This window comes from Protopterus annectens, chromosome 5.part0 (genome assembly GCF_019279795.1).
Source record: "Protopterus annectens isolate FY-2018-M chromosome 5.part0, PAN1.0, whole genome shotgun sequence".
NCBI lineage: Eukaryota > Metazoa > Chordata > Ceratodontiformes > Protopteridae > Protopterus > Protopterus annectens.
The window spans coordinates 1,798,529,592-1,798,547,068 of record NC_056735.1 but is presented as its reverse complement, the minus strand read 5'-3'; the positions used below and the strand labels follow the sequence as shown (position 1 = coordinate 1,798,547,068).

Below are 17,477 nucleotides of genomic sequence, written 5' to 3'. Positions count from 1 at the left end.
ACAGTGAAAATAAAGTTAATTTCCGAACCCCACTGTAACATGATCACCATACAGAATGTTAACATACGAATGTGTTGCTTTCATGGAAGTTAAGTTAGTTTTCTGAGAAGTGCTGGAGAAGTGAGTAGGGGAAAAAGTGTTTATTTCGCCAATCTGTACGTGTTTTTAGGCAGTACAGGTAAGTGATTTAGACATTGTTTATATTCTGTATGGTGATCGTGATACAGTGAGGTTAGGAAATTAACTTTTTTCCACTGTAGTTTGATCTTGGAGTTGGTATAGTAAATTTACGGGAGGTGTGGGGGGGTGCAGGGGGGCTTGCCCCCCTGCAAAAACGTAGTAAAAAGTGTGTTTGTTAATTTGGTGGTGTTGTAGGTGGAGGGGATGTTATTTACATATGCGTTGTAGTTTTCAATTTTAAGATGTAATATTTCAGTGTTCTGATGTTTCGTTGTTTTGGGTTTTCAGTGTTATGGTCTCAGTGTTTTGAAGTTCAGTGTTATAAGATTTCAATTTTTGAAGTAGACCCGCCACCAGTAGGTGGGGACTACCTAGTTCTAAAATTTTAAGCAGAATAAGTAGCTCTTTCTTCTAGGTCCTGCAACTGGATCATATGTTCTTTCCGATGACCCATCCCCTCAACTATCCCTTAAAAATCTTTTGCGACACTGGAGAGAGACGTTAATCTTTTCACTTCCCTGTCAGTTCCTTTAATTTTTGAAGCTTTATGTTCTTCTGTTCAGACTTCAAAACTATTGCTTACAGTCTAGATTTATAAAAGTATGTGCATTTACACTGGGCAGCCAGATTAACTTACAAAATCATTGTGTACCTCTGTTTATGTCTTGTGTGGTAGTAGTTAACATCTGTATCAGAAGGCTGCTAACACTGGGTCAGTTTGAAGTGAGACTTTACAAAAAGTTATGGTTAGTGTTTACTAGGCTCCTTGTTTGTGTCTTTCGGCTTTTCCCGGTTAGGGGTCGCCACAGCGGAACTCTGGCCCGCTAATGATTGGTAGTGGATTTTTACGTACCGGGTTGCCAGCCCTGACGCACAACCTTCAACGAAGGCACGCCCCATTCATGTATGCCTCCACACAGAAGACGCTCTAGCTGAGAATCAAACGGGACAACGTCTTGCTATGAGGCAACAACACTACCCAGCACCACCACCGTTTACTAGGCTCCTATCTGTGAATTTATCTATATAATTTTCCCTTTGTGACAGAAGCTTACAGCTTTTAAGCCCGAAAAAAAAAGATTATTTATGCAAAATATATAGCTTTTCTCTGCTAACTAGGATCAGATGTGTATTGCCATGCTGGTAAAATTTAGACCTTGGATATCTGTGATTCCTTAAATCTTTTTCTCACTACAGCTTTAATTTTTTTTTTTTGTACAGATTTCATCTTTTCTGTCGAACTGGGAAGTTTATCAGTTAGAAGACTTTGTATATTGTGTAGCAAGGCTGTTTACTTTTATTTTTTATAATCAGATTGTCACCTTGGTGAAAGTAATTGATTGTTTGTTAAACTCTGAGCAGCAAAAACAAAAGACACGGGGCATAGGGTACATGGTCCCCAGTGCCTTAGGACTTGACTGTTACATAATTACATAATGCCACTGTGTCACATTTGAGGTCAACAGTTCCATTAGTAAGAAAGAACATTGTCAAAAGGATAATCATATTTAAAATTAACGTAGTAGAAGGACTGTGTGTGTGTGTGTGTGTGTGTGTGTGTGTGTGTGTGTGTGTGTGTGTGTGTATATGTATATATATATATATATATATATATATATATGTGTATATGTATATATATATATATATATATATATATATATATATATATATATATATATACTTTTTTTTTTTTAATTCCCTTCCTCGTCCCCTAGCCAAACTGGAGGTAAATCTGTCTCCATCCAAGACTGAACTTGACAGTCATGAGGAGAAAGTAAACATTTGCACCACACCACACTCCTCACATAGGGTTCACTAAATCTACACCACCAAAATCCACACGTATTAACACAAAAACATTCACGGATGCTTCCAATAATAATCTGTCTAAGCAACAGAGACCTCCAAAGCAGAAACGCAAGCAACCTCTATCCCCAAACACAACCCAAATGACACATAGTCCACAGACTCAGTGTGCCACTCAACCACAGCCAATAAGGCAAAACAACGTACCCAACACACTAGTCATAGGTGACTCTATAGTCAGGCACACTGATGTCCCACTCACCAGGCTAAACAAGGAGAAGGTTACTGTCAGCTGCCTGTTGGGTGCCAGGATCTGCCACATAACCCACGCACTCGGGTCACTCCACAACAAGTACAAATATGACTCTGTCATTGTCCATGTTGGTGTGAATGACCTGAGACATACCTCCCTGGACTACATGAAAAGAGACATGGAAGAGCTCTCTGATCTTGTAGCCCAGGCAGGTATGACCCTAGCCCTGAGTAGCATTCTGCCATCGCCCAGAATGATACCGCAGTACAAGGGCAAAATGATTGACTTCAACAATTGACTAAGCTTCTGGTGTCATTCTATGGGGATCCAGTGTCTGTCTGCTTGGGATGACATGGTCGACAGATCACGATGCTTTGCCACAGATGGCCTGCACCTGTCGCCCCTCGGATTCCGGATACTGGCTAAGGCTCTTGCTGCCCCTGTAGTGCCTTTTTTTAGGCAAGGTTCAAATAACAAATTCACCACCATAACAGGAACAGGCAAGCAAAAACTGAAGGTAATGTTACTCAATGCTAGAAGTCTAAATCTCAAAATGCACTCACTCGAGGCGCTCCTTAAAATGGAGAGCATTGATATCTGTGCAGTGACTGAGACCTGGTTCAAGGCTCCAGAGAGCACCCTTGCACTACCAGGCTATAACTCACACCACACATTTCGGCCATGTAACCTGGACCGAAACACCAAAGGCGGAGGTGTGTCCATATTCATAAAGAATATCCACACCTCCAGGCTAGTTACTCAGCATAATGCATCCGAGGTTATCCAAGTGCTACTAACTCTGGGCAAAACTGCAATCCAAATTGTAGCTTGCTACAGATCTCCCACCATGCCCCAGGATTCCCACTCCTCTTTTCTTGATGTACTGGGAAATATTAGGGTTCAACCAAACACCCTAATTATGGGCGACTTCAACTACCCCACCATTAACTGGGAAATCTACTCATGTACCAACTCCTTAGCTCAACGCTTTGTGGAATTCATAAACTCCAATGCCCTGAATCAACTTATCCACACCCCCACCAGGGGCAACAATATCCTAGACCTAGTCATTACCAACATGAATGACTGGTGTTACACACCTGAAGTCAACTCCTCGTTGGTCCGATCTGACCATAAGCTACTCACCCTTGATATCCACATCCCGCCCCCACCCCCCATTAAGGAAACCACAGTAAAAAAAATTCTCCAAAGCCAACTTCATGCTTCTTAAGACAGAAGTGGTGAACTTCATGACACTCGTGCAGATGGACAATACAGTTACAACTGCAAAATCCTACACAATTTCACTCTATAAGCACTTACACGAGTGCATGGATCGTGCTATCCCAAATGGAACCAAGACGCTATTCTCCAAAAAAAGGAAGCCAATCTGGTGGTCCCCTGCCATAAACAAACTGTACAACAGAAGGAAGAAACTGTTGCAAAAGAGAGTAAAATCCCATGAGTGGAGGAGCTCCCTTGTCAGCCTCGGTAAGAAGCTGAGATCCCTTATAAGATCCTCCAAAGCTAGCTACGAAAACAAAATTGCCACTAATTCCAAGGGCAACTACAAAGCATTCTATAGCTATGTCAAGAATCTCGATGGAAACACCCAGATCTGCTTTGAGTTACAGTACAAAGGCAAGAAAATTACAGAACCAACTGATATTGCCAACATCCTGGCAGATAGGTTCAGTGCTAACTCTTCTCCCCTCTCACCCCCTAAAGGTCCCATATCTATACAGGAAGAATGCAGAGTCCCTGTAATCACAACTACGCAGGTAAAAGCTGCACTCTCTAAAGCCAAAAACACAGCATCCGTGGGACCGGACAACATCCCAGGCTACGTTTTACACGAACTTCAGAACAAACTGGCTCCCCACTTAAGTACCATGTTCAATAATTGCCTCGCATCAGGCTTTGTGCCCACTGAATGGCACACAGCAATAGTTATCCCACTCCACAAAGGGGGAGCCACCACTGATCCCGGGAACTATTGACCTATTAGCCTGACTAGCCTGATCTGCAAGGCCATGGAATGTTTCATCATGGAACTCGTAAAAAAAGACATTTGGTAACCTCCAAAATCTGGATCCCACCCAGTTCGATTTGTGAAAGGCAGATCATGCCTCCTAAACCTGATTGACTTCATTGAGGCAGTCACCAAAGCCGTAGATGAGGGTAAGGTGGTTCACACAGTCTATCTTGACCTCGCCAAGGCTTTCAACACCATCCCCCATTCTGGAATTATAGCTAAACTCACTACACTAGGTATAAATCCCTACGTCACAAGATGGGTTGCCAACTGGCTCACTGACTGAACCCATACTGTAAAAGTTGCAGACTCCAAATCTGATCTCAAAGCAGTGACAAGTGGAGTACCACAGGGTTCCGTCCTGGGACCTCTCCTGTTAGCCTGTACTTCAGAGAAGTAGATACCAAACACAGAAGGCCTCTGGCTAATGAAGTTCACAGTTGACTGCAAACTAGGAGCCATAGTCAAGTCCCCAAATGATGTGGACATCCTACAGAAGGGCCTTGCTGAGACAGATGCCTGGTGTCAGAGCCATGGCCTCAAGCTCAGTGCCAAAAAATGCAGTGTCATCCCCTTTGGAAAAAACTCTGTACCCATGATCTACCACATAGGCAGCAATCTACTTAACACCAAATGCGTGATAAGAGACCTTGGGACCCAGGTGGACAGTAGTCTCTCCTTTGATAGTCATACCACCACAGTAGTCAGGAAGTCCTTCTACTTGGCACACCTCATCATAAAAGGGTTCTCATCCAGGAAAAAAGAGGGCATTATTCCCATCTACTTGACACTCATTAGACCCATTATAGAGTACAATGCCCCTTTTGGAATGTACCTCACAAGACATGTGCAGCAGCTAGGCCACAGAAGTACCTCACAAAGAGGATTACTGACCTCAAATGCCCTACACTGACCGCCTCAAAAAACTCCAGCTTTACTCCATAGCATATCGCCTACTCCGAGGTGATCTCTGCCTAACATATAAAGCTATGTCAAACCCAGAGCTGTTGGTCATGCTACACCTAAAGAAATCCCAAACCCTTCGAGCTACACACTCTAGGGACCTAAACCTTGTCACCACAATAGACAGGACTTGCTGGAGGGATAGATTCCTGTCCCAGAGACTTCCCATACTCTGGAACAGGCTACCCATCTATGTCAAGCAAAGTTCTTCATTAGCACTCTTCAAGAAAAATCTTAATGAGTGGATGGGAAATAGGAAATATACCCCCAGGGATCACTTCTGTGTCTCTGCTCGACAGTGGCACAGGAAAATAACTTTCTTGGGTGGCGTAAGGCAGGGAACCTTGTTGGCTAGGCTTACGTATGCCCTTAGGCCGATACCTATGAACCTTAAGTAAATGTTATGATGCTTTTAAAAGATTTTTCTTCTAAGATGTACTTGTCTTTCAGAAAAGCTTCATCTATTTAGAAAGACGTGCATCTACAGCATTTCTCCCCGGGCCTCCATTGAAAATTGGCTCGTTCCAAGTCGGACTTTCCTGGTAAACAAATGTTAAATAAATAAAAAGTTGTTGAAAAGCTTTATAAGCCATCTAATGAATTTATGCTATGGTTTATTAATGTAATAGAAAAAAATCCACACCGTCAGCAACAAATACAAGACGAAACCAGAGCTACCAATAAACAATCTCCACCTTGGATCCGAACCAGTTGGTTAACTTGAAGTTCCACAAAGTCAGGCAGCAAATTGAAAGTTCAAATAGTTTATTCCACAAAGTTCCAGCACAGTAGACAAGGAATAAAAGTTCAGTGCTTTCACCTAGTTTCAATCCCCGGCTTCCTCGGAGCAAAAAATCAAAAGCCATTGGTGGGCTTAAATACCAATTCCCCATCATGTGACCTATCCTAATCACAGTTCCATACTAAAAAATATAATGTTGAATAGATAAATATTCGTGTATGTATGAAAATAAAAATATATATATATACATTTAATGCAAAAATACTAGTTGACCCCGCATCAATATTACAATCAATTAAAACAGAGACTAAGAACTTCATTGTTCAATCCGTGAAACACTAACTGTAAGAAAAATATTGTATAAAAAATGCATAATAAATGTACATGTATTTTTTGTAAAAATACACGATTAATTATATTTCCTAAAAACTCAACCACAGTCTTAATGTTAAAATCTAATAAACTATAACAATTAAGCACAAGTCGTCTAAAAAGTCCAACAAAAATTGGTTCAATATGAAGCCGAACCCAAAACCAAGAAAAGGTGCATTGTGTGTACCTATAACCTAGCTGCTCTCATCCTCAACACACTACCAATATTAATGTGGTCGTTTAAATCAGGGGCCTTCCCTACATCCAGTTTTAATTGCCAAAGCAATTCGCAATATTCTAATTTAGTCTCCCAGCACCCTCCCCTAGGGTCCATCTCCACCTGTTCTAAAACAAAAAACTTTCATATTGGGACAAACAGAGTATTTGAAAAAAAGCGTTGGACTCCTTAGTTCTAACATCATAGAGATGTTCATACACCCTTCTACCCAATTTCTTTCTGTTTTGCCAATGTAGAAACTAAAACATTGTGTACACACCCCTAAGTACACCACTGTAAAGGATTTACAATTAAAATGTCACTGAGCTTTAAGGTGAACCTTCCTAGAGGAAATGAAAATGGAATTGGTGTCCAACATAAAGGAACACTGGTGGCACGAACCACACTTGAATGTACCATTCTTTTTAATATTATTTGAAACATGTGAGTATTCCTTGTTTCCCCTTTCTAAATACTCTTTCAAGTTAAGATTCCTCCTTCTAACAAACGTAGGGTAAGGAGGTATATGTTCTGAGATATCTTCATTAATTCTCAGAACATACCAAAATTTGTTAATAACTTCTTCAGTCAAGTAGGATGCTTCTGAAAATGTATGAATAAATGTACCTGGACCAAAGTTGTTACCTTTAGTGTTCCCAGTAATAGTGTCCGTACCTTTCCCTATAAGTGGAAAATATTTAATTTCCCTATTGTGAAGAACCTCTTCGGCCTGCTGATTAATAAGATCTTCGGGATACTTCCTTTCTAGAAACAGACTTTTAATGTAACTATTTTCGTCTGTAAAATCTTCTAATTTACTTGTCATCCTTGAGGCCCTTATAAATTGACCCTTTACAATCCACCTTTTTTTGGTATATAGGGTGACCACTGTCAAAATCTAAATAACTATTGGAAAAAGTCTTCTTCCGGTATAATCTAGACTGAAAACAATTATTTGTAAAATCCTTGTATATGGTGGTGTCCAAGTAATTTAGTTTATCATTCTCCACTTTAATAGTGAATGTCAGGAAAGTTGTTGTCTGATTTAATATAGTTAAAAAAATGATTTAATTCTTCCTGAGTCCCCTTCCAAAATATACAAATGTCGTCTAAAAATCTAGTGTAGTGCACAATGTATTTATTCCATTCTGATTCAAATATATAATGCTTTTCCCAGTAATACAAGACACAATTTGCATATAAGGGGGCACGGGATGCACCCATGGCCACTCCCTTTTTTTGATGGTAGTACTCGCCACTAAAAAACACATAGTTGTTTTTAAGGACAGTTTCCGTAAATTCCAGAACCAAATTAATGGACTTGCTGTCCAGCCCAAATTCATTAACCAAAATATTAGAAAACCAGTCCAATCCCTCAGAGTGAGGGATACTGGGAAAAAGATCGACAACATCTATAGTAACCATCAGTAAATCATTCACAAACATACTTTTGTTGATCTTTTTTAAGAATTCCCAAGAATCCTTATAAATGTGTTGAACTGACTCCAAAAAATGCTTAACAGTAACATCCACAAAAACAGCTAAGGGTTCGGTAATACCCCCTGCCCCCGCCACTATTGGTCTAAATTTAATGTCTTCAGTTCCTTTGTGGGTCTTGGGAATACCAAAAATCGTGGGTATTCTAGGGTGTCCAACATTCAGGAAATTGTACAGTTTCTCATTGAATACTCCCTGTAAAAGGTGGTCATGTAAATAATAATTAATTTTTGCATATCTTACATTGATTTCATTCCTAGACACCACCTCGTACTGTTCAGTATCCTGTAAGATATTGTACATGTAAGTCTCGTAATCCATTGTTGTACATTAGTACAACTCCCCCACCCTTGTCAGGTTTCATAACCCTAACATTGTGTAGTTTCAGGAGGTTCAACATTCCAAAATCTTCCACTGAAAAATTCTGTTTACTGACGGTCCTATTAATTTTCCCACTGGACCCAATTTCCTTTTCCACAAGTTCCTCAAAAATCCTCAAGGAAGGGTGAATGGGTGGGTCAAAAGTGCTCTTTCTAACCAATTCCATGTTTGTTTGTGTCTGACCTTTGAACATAATATTTCAATTGCCTCAAAAACATTTTTAAATCAATGATCGTGTTCACAAGACTTCCAGCTCTAAAGGGAACATAATGAAACCCTTTCGTGAAAAGGTCAAAAAAATGTTCCGTAATCAAAAGTTCTGTAAAATTAAAAATACTAAAATTACCTAGCTTGCAAATCACAGGTGATTTAGAAACCTGTTCAGGATCAATAGGGTATTCATTGTCTGTATTTATCTGTCACCACTGGTGAAGGCCATACATTCACCGGTTCCAAATTTTCCCTTGAAAATTGTTCCCTTTCCTCCTCCCTCCCCTCCCCTTCCCCCCTCTCTGAAAATAAAAATCCTGAGTGGAGCCATTCCTCCCTTTCTCCACCAGTCTTTCACTTCTCCTTGGGCCCTGAGCTTCTTCAGCAAAATCATTGGGCCTGTTCACATTAAAATTATCACCCCCATTCACAGGGAACACATTTATCATGAAAGTTAATTCGTGGTGTGAAATTAGGTAATGGGTATGCCCTACCATCCTGATACTCATGCAAATCCCTCTCCAGCTTCCTAATTTTTCTATCTAAAATTTTACTACAATAAAAATCAACTTCTTTAAAAACATTTTCGTACTGATTTCTTTCTTTTTCCATTAAATGATCATTATTGAGTTTTTCATTTAATTCATCTAGTTCCTTCAAAAGAATATCACTTTTAACTTCATAGTCTTTAATCATGAGGTTCAAAGCCTCAATCCCCACCCTGTTAAACACTTCCCACAACTGTTGGTGTAGTGGACTATAGTGGACTATCTAGTATAACATTATTGGGGTATTTAAAAAAAAAAAAAAAAAAAAAAGCAACCCCTTAGGCACCCTGTTAACTTTGACACACTGTTTCAAATAATCAATTTCTAACTGGTTCATTTTAAAAAAAGTGCATCTTGTTTTTAAACTTCTTAAAACAATCTTCAAAATTAATGTTCACATTATAGTACCTTCCAAAAAATTAAACTTCTTATTAGTCCAGGTCTCAAAGTTCGGCACAGAACCATAGTTTGAGTTCACTGTCATTGACATTAATCCATTAGTCCTCCCCGACCCCGCAAAATCTTTAAAAATGCTGGTGTTGCCCCTTCGTGTGTCCGGCACAGTCTCAATAGAGGAGGAAGCCATAGGTCTGTTAGCCTCCATCACTTCCGTTGAATTGGACGCATTTTCTTTGCGTCTAGTGAAGATCTCATTGTAGTGTTGTTGGTTACCGGGGAAACTGGCTTCAGTTCCTGTGTCCCTGTTGGTTAAATGATTGTTTAATTCAGTTAACAAAGTTAACAATTTGTTAAATTCACTCCTTGTAACAGGAGTATTGTCCATAAAATCAGTTGCTGCACTATCTCTTAAGTGCCAACGGGATTCCCTCAGAGTTGTCGGTACCCTGCTCGTCAGCCATATCCAAAAACAGAAAAAAATCCACACCGTCAGCAACAAATACAAATACAAAACACAAATATTTATCTATTCATCATTATATTTTTTAGTATGGAACTGTGATTAGGATAGGTCACATGATGGGGAATTGGTATTTAAGCCCACCAATGGCTTTTGATTTTTTGTTCTGAGGAAGCCTGGGATTGAACCTAAGTGAAAGCGCTTAACTTTTATTCCTTGTCTACTGTGCTGGAACTTTATGGAATAAACTATTTGAACTTTCAATTTGTTGCCTGACTTTGTGGAACTTCAAGTTAACCAACTGGTTCGGATCCAAGGTGGAGATTGTTTATTGGTAGCTCTGGTTTCATCTTGTATTTGTAATGTAATACCAACTTTTGAGTGAATTGACCTTTGACCTATCTGATAATTTCAAAAGAATTTTAATGTATGATGTGAAGTAGTTAACTTCATTTCAACCTGTGGGTATTGGATCCGAGCCGGCAGCTTCAAACAGCCAAGATCTGAGCTCCAAGCTCCTCCCCCTTACCCATAACCCCCTGCTATCCCTTCCTGACCTCAGATCTCGTTTGCCGTGGTTCAGTCAGCAGCTCTGAATGAGTTCCAGGCGTGGGAGTAGATCGTTTTTGTGAGAAAAATCCTTTCTTTTCTATTTTAACAGTAAAAAATTGTGTGTTGCTCCTTAGTTAGTTTACAGTGGTTAACGTTTTTTGTAGTTAATTTTAGTTAAATTACCTCCCCCCGTGTGTGTGAAGGCGTGTCTGTCTTTGGGTCTATGGGTCTACTGTAATTTTTCCTTAGTCATGTACGAAGCCCCTAAAGCCTTCTTTTCTAAATGCACCGAGTGTGGCCATCTGCTGTGATCTGCCTTGGGGTTGACCACCTCTCCTCAGGCTGCACGATTTGTGCAGCCTTCAACCCCAGGGCTTTGAGGGACAGGAGGTCGAAGTTGATTCTGGCGGGACTGTTGCCCCCGGACTCGACTTCGTCCTCCTCTCCATCCGTGAAACCTGCCATGGCAGTACCACTATCCATCCCTGCTCCCCTGGCCTGGACTCACCCTCCCACCTCAGGCCAGGAGGTGAAGGAAGCTAGGAGGGAGAGGAGAAAAGAGAAGCACCACAAGCGGCGGGCCGCATCTTCCTCCTCGGCCCCGCCGGCCAAGCAAGTAGCTTCTCCCAGGGCCTCCGGGCCGTCTCCTTCCCGGCTCCATTCACCACGTTCTTCCCCAGAGCCGGAGGAGGAGGAGACTCGACCGCCTTCGAGGTCATCGAGGCGGCACTCCCCGCCTCAGTGGCCTCCTCTAGGTCAACTCGTAGCTTGTCCGATGCAGATATGGACCGGATGATGCATAGGTTCCTCCAGGCCCAGCTGCAGATGAGAGTGCTCCTGCCCCCCCCCTCTGGGGGGGAGCTCGACCCCCCCCCCCTTTTTTGCCCCAATTACTCCTTCTCTGACCCACTTCCGGGGTTCAGAGCCGGGTAACATGGGAGCCGGGGGAGTGTTGGTGCCGATAGTACCTCTGCACCGACGGCACCCTCAAGTTTGTCGGGTCCATTCTCAGAGCCGAGCTCTCGAAGCCGAGAGCTGAGCTTTGGATCCGGAGGTGTCAGTGTGTCTTCGGCTCCGTCTCGGTCGGAACATACTGGCCCTTCGGATCCGATTGCTTCGGCACCGGCTCTGATCCACACATCGGATCTGAGGGGGCTGCTTTCGGATCCCAGAGAGAGCAGTTCTTCTTCGGCGTTCGGATGTCGTGGAGAGGGTATTGTCGAGGGATTCGAGGCCCCAGGCTCCTGCTACAGTTCCACCCTGCACTCCCTCTCAGATGAGCCTACCTTCCATCACCCAGCCCCAGGGTCAGCCTGCGCCTACATCCCAGATAGTTCCCTTGGAGGAACAGGATGTGGTTGGTGAGGCCTCTTTGGACAGCCCCCCCAAGGAGGTTCCTCACAAACGTAAGTGCAAGAGGAGGCACTTGGGACTCACCTGAGTCCTTGACAGAAGACACAGACTTAGGGGAAGGTTCACCAAGGCCACCCCCCGAAGACGTCTTCTTCGGAGACATCATGGAAATGCTTCATATTAGAGGGGGGTGGTCAGCCCAAAAACCTTCCTCTGATGAGTCTGTGTTTCTGGAGGCGTTTGACGCAGGCCCATCTACCTCTTGGGTGTCCCCTCCAGCTGATCCCCTGGTAGACCTGATTACTACCAGGGCATGGAAGGAGCCGGACACTGTGGAGCCCATTCCAAAGAGACCAGATAAAATTCTCAGCCCCCCTTGTGATGGGACATGTTGGAGCAAGGGTGCTCCTGTAGATGCCATGTTAGTGGCGGCCGCTACCAAAAAGAAACTAGCCCAGGAGAGTTCCTCGATCCATCCTCCAGACAAGGAGTCTCGGACGATGGACTGCCTGGGGAAGCGGATGTTCACTTCAGCCACCTTCTCTGTAAGGTCGCTGAATTATATGGCACACGTGATACGACTCCAGCGGGATCTCATCAAAGAATACGCCGGGTCGCCCCCAGAGTCCATGCCGGCTGTGGATAAGAAAGTATTCTCAACCCGAATGGCCACTCTCAAATCCATTACGAACACCTCTGTGCGGCTCCTCTCCCATGCTACGGAAGGAGCCGCTAGAGCTAGCGGAGCGGGCATTGTCTTACGACGGCATGCTTGGCTCCACCATTGCGATTTTGCGGAACCCTTTAAGGCGTCCTTCGCTAATGCCCCATTTGACGGTTCTTCGCTATTTGGCAAGACCGTACGCGACACGCTGGTCCAGAGTGAGAAAGACGGGAAGACGTCTGCCGGTCCAGAATGAGAAAGACGGGAAGATGTCTGCTGTTGGAGTCCGCTTCTCTGCTCCCCTAGGAACCAAAAGGGACAGAAGAAGATGTGGTTCCGGAAGTCTCAACAGTCCCGTTTCTCTCAGGACCCCTCGTCCTTCAGAGGCAGAGGAGGGCAGGGTGGACGCTGTCCCAAAGGCAGAGGGGGACTGAAAAATTTCGGGTCGAGAGAACCCTTTTCTGATCGGCCCGTGCAGCAACCCTGAAGGGTTACCCAACTGCTGCACTCTGGAGGCAGTCAGGGGGCGTTTCTCGAGGCACCTAGCAGTTTGGGAGTCCATTACAACAGATCGCTGGGTGCTTCGAATCATATCCAGAGGTTACAAGATCCCCTTTCTCAATCTCCCTCCCAAACCCCGGAGCCTCCCCGATGTCCCACCCAATCAAAGGGAGGCAGCAGCCACAGAAATACTCCAGCTGCTAGAAAAAAGAGCAATCCAGCACGTCCCCCCCAGACCAATCCAGATCAGGCTTTTACTCCAGGTTCTTCTTGGTGCCAAAAAAGACGGGGAACTTAAGACCCATTCTCGACCTGTCCTTTCTAAACCTGTCAGTGGCCAAAGAAAAGTTCTGGATGGTCACCATTCAATCCATTCTCCCACTCCTGCAGGAGAATGACTGGATGTGCTCTATAGACCTCAAGGATGCGTACTATCACATTCTGATGGACAGACGATCCAGAAGGTTTATCCGCTTCTGGCTAGGAACCAGCCACTACCAGTTCAGGGTCCTTCCCTTTGGCCATACCACAGCCCCCAGCGTGTTCACCAAAGTCTTGGCAGTTGAGGCCCATCTGAGACTCCAGGGAATACAGGTCTTTCCGTACTTGGACGACTGGCTCCTGCCCGCCCCCACCAGGCATCTACTGTGTTCAGCCAGAGATTATTTCCTCCACTTGGCCTCCCGACTGGGAATCTCAATCAGTTTCAAAAAATCTTCTCTTCAACCAACCCAGATCTTGGACTTCATTGGGGCCAGATTAAACACAAACCTTTTGCAAGTCTTCTTAACTCCGGACCGGCTTCGAACACTAAAGCTCCATGTGCTGTCCTTCTACACTCCCCGGCTCCTCCAGCGGAATTGGTCCTGAGGGCTCTAGGTTCCATGGCGGCAGCAATCAACCTGCTACCCTTAGCGCGCTTGAACATGAGGATTCTACAATGGACCTTGCAGGTTCAATGGTCCATCCTGCAACATCCACTGAGTTGACCCATCCCCCTCTGCAGGGTTTGCAGGAAAGCCCAATTCTGGTGGCTCCAGTCCCCGGACCTCCAGAAAGGGCGCCCCTTCTCTGTTTCCTCCCCTAACCATGGTGACCACGGACGCTTCTCTCCTCGGGTGGGGGGGGCACTGTATGGGCAGAACCGTGGACCCATTCAGAGACCTCGTTGCATATCAATGTCCTAGAGATGAGAGCGGTGCCTTTGGCATTGCAAGCACTCCAAGCCCTTCTTCCCTTGGGGACAATTGCAATTCAGACAGACATGTCAGTAGTCTGGTATATCCAGATCCTACCCACTTTGTCAAGAGGCCATGAGAGTCTGGGAATGGGCGATCTCCACCAACTGCTTTCTCATAGCGACGCACATTCCGGGCCAGTCTAACATCTTGGCAGACAGGCTGAGTCGAACCATCCTTTCACGGTACGAGTGGTCTCTGAACCCGAGAGTAGCGAAGCAAATCTTCCTCAAGTGGGGTCAACCTTGCTGTGATCTCTTCACGTCTCCTTCGAATGCAAAGTGCAGCGATTTACATCGCTCTAATCCCCCCACCGGGGGAATCCCCCAGAGACACTCTGGTGCATGTTTGGCCATCCGGTCTACTTTATGCTTATCCACCTCTTCCCCTAATGCTAAAATTCTTGCAGAAAGCCCATCGGTTGGGGAGCAGAGTGATCCTCATACCCCCATTCTGACCTCGTCAGGCATGGTTCCCATGTCTATGGTCTCATCTAGTGAATCCCCCATGGATTTTTGATCCCACTCCGGATCTGATCTCTCACCCACTGGGATTAACAACCCCGAACTTGGACAACCTCAAGCTTGCAGCTTGGTTGATCCAGTTCCAGTAATAGCTAGGACTCCCAGTATCTTGCCCTCTGTGAAGGCTATTCTAGTAGCCGCTCACAAGCCTTCTATGAGAAAGGTTTATAATAGCAAATGGAAACGTTTTTCAATTTGGGCGGAGCATTGAAACTTAGACCCCTTTACAGCCCCGTTACCAACAGTACTAGAATTGTTGTCCATCTTATTCGACCAGGGTGCTAGCTCCTCTACAGTCAAAGTCCAATTAGCCGCAATCTCCCATTGTCATGTAGGAAGTGATCTCGGTCCCTTGGCCACTTCCAAATTATGCAAGACCTTCTTAAAAGGTACCTTCCTCTTGAGGCCTCCAGTTAAAGATGCAGTTCCCCCATGGGATTTAACTCTTGTTCTCCAGTCTCTGACAGCTCTTCCCTTTGAGCCTGCAGCTTCGGTAGATCTAAAATACTTATCTTGGAAGACGGCCTTTCTTATTGCCATCACTTCGGCCAGAAGGGTTTCGGAGCTTCAAGCCCTTTGCGCCAAACCACCACACTTCTTTTTCCATAAAGATATAGAGTTTCTCTCAGGACCAATCCCTCCTTTTTGCCCAAAGTTGCTTCGGAGCCCAATATATCAATCAATCTATTAATTTACCAGTATTCTTTCCAAATTATCAGAACAAGGGTGAATACAAGTTACATTCTCTGGACGTACACAGGCAATTGAGGTTCTACTTGCACAGGACCGCTGATCACAGGAAATCTGAGCAACTCTTTGTATTCCTTGCTAAGCCCTCTTTGGGAAAACCAGTATCAAAAGTTACATTGTCCAGATGGATCTCCCAATGTATACTTCTTGCATATAAGAGTTCTGGCCGACCTGAACCCGAAGGAGTCCACGCCCACTCTGCTCGATCGATTTCTACCTCTGCTGCTTTTTGGTCCAGAGTATCATTGGATGACATTTGTTCAGCAGCCACTTGAGCATCATCTCATATGTTCATTAACCATTACAAGTTGGATATAATTTCCAGAGGGAGAGCATCCTTCTGCTCTGCAGTGCTCCGGAATATCCTTCCATGAGGACCTCCCAAGGATTGGGTAGCTGGGGACTCTGATGGACAGATGAAGTTAACTACTTCAGATTAAGAAGTTATGTACTCACCATAACGTTCCATCTGAGTAGGTAAACTTCATTTGTCAGCAACCGACCCACCCTCCATCCCCCTAACCTATAGTGCGTACTAAAGGATTCCGTGCCCTTGTTTCCGGATAGCTCTAGGTTGGGATGGGCAGGTGATCCTTTGTATGGTAATGCTGTGTTACTGAGCAAACTCGATCTGAGGTCAGGAAGGGATAACAGGGGGTTATGGGTAAGGGGGAGGAGCTTGGAGCTCGGATCTTAGCTGTTTGAAGCTGCCGGCTCGGTTCCGATATGGATCCCATATCCACAGGTTGCTGACAAATGAAGTTTACCTACTCGGATGGAACGTTATGATGAGTACATAACTTCTTCCTTTTTTTTTTTTTTTTTTTTGCTGTGTTTGCGCCCCCCCCTAGATCATCAGCCGCTTCTAATTCAAAAGAGTTTTAATGTACTTTTTTTCCCTTCAATAGAACATTTTTTATTTATTTATTTTTTTTGCTGTGCCCCCCCCCCCGATCATCAGCTGTGGACATACAGTGGCCTGACCACACTTGTCACCTTTCATTTCCACAAGGGACAGTGCTGGTAAGTAGCTTTGCCCCCCCACTTCCTTAAAGCATACATAGTGGATTCCCCAGTCTATGTTAAAGAAATCACACTTCTGTTTGTGCTACCTGAGCACCTGCAAACCGTTCCCCCAGGAGAAGCAAATTGACTACACCCCTTCCCTCCTGTCTCCACCCTCCCTTTTCCAGTGCTGGGACTGCTTATTGATCCCAGGGAACCTGAGCTGCAATTAGGGCTTCATCCTTTTGTGCTGTGGAGCCCCGCTCGGGCATAAAGATTTGATGCTTTGGCAAAAAAAGGTCACACTGTGGCATATTGACATGTGAACCTTTTAAGGTGCAAGATATATAATAAATGTAATGCTGTACTATTACTGTCCTCCTTGGAAGATGACACAATTTTGGATATTTTAATTACTGTCACAGTGCTTGCTACAGTTGTAAATGTGCAGCATTTGATATGATGTCCAAGAGATACAGTTTGCTTGAGGGATAGGCATACATGGAAAATGATTTCCTATTCAGCCAGGTAGTTTATTTTGGGAAAGTAGCTAATGCCTTGGTAACTGTATTGAAAGAAAAAAAGGAAGAGGAGGGAGTATTTGAGCACTATCCATGTGCACTCCCCTTGGGTCTTGGGAGCCCTGTTGTAACGTTTTCTTTCTTGAATTTAGGATCCAGGACACAGAATTCCCTTTTTGTTTCAAACTGCCAGGGAATTTCTCAAGAAAAGGGTGTATTTTCAGTGGGCAGGAGAAGGTTTGCCAGGCTGCATTTTTTCTTGCTTCCTTGGCCGAAAAGGGGGGATTTGTAAAGTGACTTTTCACT

The 17,477-nt window shown here is 44.1% G+C and overlaps 1 protein-coding gene across 1 annotated transcript in view; it reads left to right on the top strand.

Moving 5' to 3' along the window:
• Positions 1-17,477, top strand: part of MICU2 (mitochondrial calcium uptake 2) — a 1,974,490-nt gene that overhangs the window by 5,380 nt on the left and 1,951,633 nt on the right. The window lies entirely within an intron of this gene.